Source organism: Scyliorhinus torazame, chromosome 16, assembly GCF_047496885.1.
Source record: "Scyliorhinus torazame isolate Kashiwa2021f chromosome 16, sScyTor2.1, whole genome shotgun sequence".
NCBI lineage: Eukaryota > Metazoa > Chordata > Chondrichthyes > Carcharhiniformes > Scyliorhinidae > Scyliorhinus > Scyliorhinus torazame.
Window position 1 is genome coordinate 91,127,727 of NC_092722.1, and position 5,023 is coordinate 91,132,749.

A 5,023-nucleotide genomic window follows, 5' to 3' on the forward strand; every position below is an offset into this window, starting at 1 on the left:
TGATTAATCTAGGACAAAGGTTCGGCACAACATCGTGGGCCGAAGGGCCTGTTCTGTGCTGTATTTTCTATGTTCTAACACAGGTGGAGAAGGTAGTCAAGAAGACATACGGCATGCTTGCCTTCATTGGCCAGGGAAATTGTATAAAAATTGGCAAGTCATGTTTCAGCTGTATAGAACCTTAGTTGGGCCACACTTGGAGTATAGTGTTCAATTCTGGTCGCCACACTACCAGAAGGATGTGGAGGCTTTAGAGAGGGTGCAGAAGAGATTTACCAGAATGTTGCCTGGTGTGGAGGGTATTAGCAATGAGGAGCGGTTGAATAAACTTGGTTTGTTCTCACTGGAACGAAGGAGGTTGGTTTCGAAATAAGTCAATCCACGTATATGCAACTTTAAGTATTGCAATAACGTTTATTTATGAACACAGCCCATTTATGCACTGGCACCAGAACATGGATTACAGGATCTAATGGATCAATTGGAACGAATGTTTAATTCATCGGCAATATTGGGACTTCTGGCTGCGAGCAATCGAGCAGTGGATTTTCGGTGAACGTATGCACAGCAATACCGGCCTGTGTCACAATCCAGGCTTGGAACAATATCTTTTCCGACGTAACATTTGCTATCACGACATGTTCCTTTTCCATCCTTTCTGCAGGTATCTGCAATTATATTTGAAGAAAGAATGAATTGATGTCTGTGGACCAGTTGGAATTATATAAAATGAGTAACAAAAGTCTGAGACTGTCAGCCATGGACTGTCAAGTGTAAGTGAATCAACATTAGCTGCAATGAATTTCATATCCTCCCCCCCCCCCCTCCCTCTCGCAAATTGTATGACTCATTATATGCCCCTGAGTGCAGCTCACCTGGAGTTCCTCAGGATAGGTCAAGTAATATCAGCTATCTGAGATTGGTAGTTGTGAAAATAAAGTTCCGAAAATTATATTTTAAACATCTCGTCCTCAAAAGGACTCTGCGATCATCACGGATTGTTTTGAAAGATGTAGCAATGGTTCAAAGGCAACATCTCGGCCTATCTGCGCCCAGAAATATACCATAAACCGAAAATTAGACCTAATGGGGCCTAGTATTTTGGCCACGTTGATTGAGAGACTGATTCACTGCACCTTCATGGAAGCAAGACTGACATCCACATACTGACATTGGATCAATTAACCTGCCTTCTCCCATCCATTTCCATATTTATGGATGCAACATTGTAAAATTGCAAAGTGCATCAAGAAGACATGTATGATTTCCCTTGGATCCCTTGGAGAAATGGTGATTACAACTCATGGCACGCTTGGGAACTTCAGGGTATTTCATGGTAGCGGCACAATAGCACTGTTGTTAGCACTGTCGCTTTGCAGCGCCAGGGTCCCGGATTCAATTCTCGACTTGGGTCACTGTCTGTGTGGAGTCTGCAGTTCTCCCCGTGGCTCCGTGGGTTTCCTCCCACAAGTACAGAAAGATGTGCTTGTTAGGTAATTTGGACATTCTGAATTCTCCCTCAGTGTCTCCGAACAGTCTCCGGAATGTGGCGATGAGGGGCTTTGTATTGTGACAATACAAATTATTATTTCATGCCTCCTATCGGCAGCATGCGGTATTGGAATGTTTCCCGAGTTGTTCAAGAATGCAGTTAGCATGTCCCAACTCGAGCAGCAGATAGCGCCACAGCGGCGACAGTAAGAACACAATGACAATAAACAGATAATTCACATGCCAGATTCTTTAATGGCCTGGATAAGTGCGGTCATTGAAAATTCACCCACCAGGCAAAATATCCACACCCTTTAGCACCGACATGTAGCAGCCCGAGTGTGCGCCATCGAAAAGATGCAATGCAGAATCAAACCGCGAACAGCACATTAAAAACTGCAGCTTTCAACCCGCTATAAGCAGATGGCAGCATATGGATAGGGAAACACGTTCCCCACCAAACCGCCCTTCATCCTGGTTTGGAACTGATTCGTTGTTCCTTCACTTTTGTTCGACAGGGTCCCGATGGCACCAGCGCTGAGTGTCAACCTCCAATGGACTGCATCAGCTGAGCAATTTGTATCATCGCCACTTCCCCTGGAAGTGACGAAATACAAGACGTCCCATAAACGTTCACAAACCGGAAAGAATTAAAAAAATCATTCGATGAAAGTGTGAGATTCAACAAAGATAAATATTAGCAAAGTGAAACTGAACAATAAGATAAAAGAAAATTACTGCCGATGCTGGAATCTGAAAGAAAAACTGAAAATACCGGACACTCTCCGCAGGTCTCACAGCTCTGTGAAGGGAAAGAGAGCTGACATTTCCGAGTCTCGATGACTTTGACAACGAGACTCGAAACATGAGCTCCCTTTTCTCTCCAGCTGAGATTGTCCAGTATTTCCTGTTTTTGTTGCCGAAGCTGAACAATGTCTTCTGAAAGATAAAATAATTGACAGATGTACAATTATGCGCACCTGTTTGGGGGATTTCTCGTTGAGCAGCGATGAACTGAGCCATCAGCAAAAATAAAAACAGCAAAATCAGAGCTCTCCCCATCTTCCGCTACTTCAATCGTCTGGTGTGAAAGTATTCTGAATCCGGACTCTGATAGGAGGCAGAATTTATATTCACAGAAATTGGGAGTGATTCTATTCTCTTAACGTATTCCAGGGTGTTTCCATTCTGCGCATGGGTGGTTCCATTTGCAATTCGACTCAGCTTAGGCATTTTCTACTTTTCTGATCACAAGGCTCCGTGTTTGGACATCAATTCAGGTCTGCACATATGAACTTAGCAGATAATGGGTATAAGGTGCACATAGTAAATATATGAACACTGATCCGTGATGCTTCATTGAGTACTTCTGGCTGAAAGTGGAAATAGTTCAGCATTCCATTTCTGCATTGGCCATTTGGGCATCATAATTATTTCGAAGTGGAAGATTCATTGGCCATCCGCCTCTGATAGTAAAAGCATTTATACAAATAAGCAAGCACATTCCAGCAGAGGGAATCATGACTTGCGCACCACGAATTGGCAGCTGAGACATGCTTAAAACTCATGTCACACGAGGGAATTTCAGGGCGTTTCATGCCTCCTGTCGGCAGCTTGCATTATTGGACTGTCCCGAGTTGTTCAAGAATGCAGCTATCATGTCCCATCTGGAACAGCGGCGAAGCACTTTTCATTATGTATACGTGAAGCTGATAGCACACGGACAGTAAGAACACTTAAAGGGCAGCACCGCAGCATAGTCGTTAGCACAATTGCTTCACAGCTCCAGGGTCCCAGGTTCGATTCCCGGCTTGGGTCACTGTCTGTGCGGAGTCTGCACATCCTCTCCGTGTGTGCGTGGGTTTCCTCCGGGTGCTCCGGTTTCCTCCCACAGTCCAAAAATGTGCAGGTTAGGTGGATTGGCCATCCTAAATTGCCCTTAGTGTCCAAAAAGGCTGGGTGGGGTTACTGGGTTACAGGGATAGAGTGATGGTGTGGGCTTGGGTAGGGTGCCCTTTCCAAGGGCTGGTGCAGATCCGATGGGCCAAATGGCCTCTTTCTGCACTGTAAAATCTATGAAGAACACAGTGACAATAAACAGAGCAACAGTCGATGGTTGTTTTTAAACGACTGAAATAAACTTGCTCAGAATATAAAAACAGATAGTAAAAGTTTCTACAAATACATAAAACAAAAAAGAGTGGCTAAGGTAAATATTGGTCCTTTAGAGGATGAGAAGGGAGATTTAATAATGGGAGATGAGGAAATGGCTGAGGAACTGAACAGGTTTTTTGGGTCGGTCTTCACAGTGGAAGACACAAATAACATGCCAGTGACTGATGGAAATGAGGCTATGACAGGTGAGGACCTCGAGAGGATTGATATCACCAAGGAGGTAGTGATGGGCAAGCTAATGGGGCTAAAGGTAGACAAGTCTCCTGGCCCTGATGGAATGCATCCCAGAGTGCTAAAAGAGATGGCTAGGGAAATTGCAAATGCACTAGTGATAATTTACCAAAATTCACTAGACTCTGGGGTGGTCCCGGCGGATTGGAAATTAGCAAACGTGACACCACTGTTTAAAACAGGAGGTAGGCAGAAAGTGGGTAATTATAGGCCAGTGAGCTTAACTTCGGTAGTAGGGAAGATGCTGGAATCTATCATCAAGGAAGAAATAGCGAGGCATCTGGATGGAAATTGTCCCATTGGACAGACGCAGCATGGGTTCATAAAGGGCAGGTCGTGCCTAACTAATTTAGTGGAATTTTTTGAGGACATTAACAGTGCGGTAGATAACGGGGAGCCAATGGATGTGGTATATCTGGATTTCCAGAAAGCCTTTGACAAGGTGCCACACAAAAGGTTGTTGCATAAGATAAAGATGCATGGCATTAAGGGGAAAGTAGGAGCATGGATAGAGGATTGGTTAATTAATAGAAAGCAAAGAGTGGGGATTAATGGGTGTTTCTCTGGTTGGCAATCAGTAGCTAGTGGTGTCCCTCAGGGATCAGTGTTGGGCCCACAACTGTTCACAATTTACATAGATGATTTGGAGTTGGGGACCAAGGGCAATGTGTCCAAGTTTGCAGACGACACTAAGATAAGTGGTAAAGCAAAAAGTGCAGAGGATACTGGAAGTCTGCAGAGGGATTTGGACAGGCTAAGTGAATGGGCTAGGGTCTGGCAGATGGAATACAATGTTGACAAATGTGAGGTTATCCATTTTGGTAAGAATAACGGCAAAAGGGATTATTATTTAAATGATAAAAAATTAAAACATGCTGCTGTGCAGAGAGATCTGGGTGTGCTGGTGCATGAGTCGCAGAAAGTTGGTTTTCAGGTGCAACAGGTGATTAAGAAGGCAAATGGAATTTTGTCCTTCATTGCTAGAGGGATGGAGTTTAAGACTAGGGAGGTTATGCTGCAATTGTATAAGGTGTTAGTGAGGCCACACGTGGAGTATTGTGTTCAGTTTTGGTCTCCTTACTTGAGAAAGGATGTACTGGCACTGGAGGGTGTGCAGACGGGATTC

The 5,023-nt window shown here is 44.3% G+C and overlaps 1 long non-coding RNA gene across 3 annotated transcripts; it reads right to left on the reverse strand.

The window, feature by feature from the left end:
• Window positions 1-394: 394 nt before the first annotated feature.
• On the reverse strand, window positions 395-3,083 carry LOC140392943 (uncharacterized). Of its 3 annotated transcripts, XR_011935457.1 has the most exons (3): window positions 2,267-2,281; window positions 1,785-2,088; window positions 395-668 (listed from the first exon to the last, which is right to left on the reverse strand). It is a non-coding gene; the product is annotated as an uncharacterized lncRNA (long non-coding RNA). The 3 variants fall into 3 exon arrangements; XR_011935458.1 differs by lacking the exons at window positions 1,785-2,088; window positions 2,267-2,281 and adding an exon at window positions 2,472-3,083; XR_011935456.1 differs by having other exon boundaries at window positions 1,785-2,351.
• Between the last annotated feature and the right edge of the window lie 1,940 nt (window positions 3,084-5,023).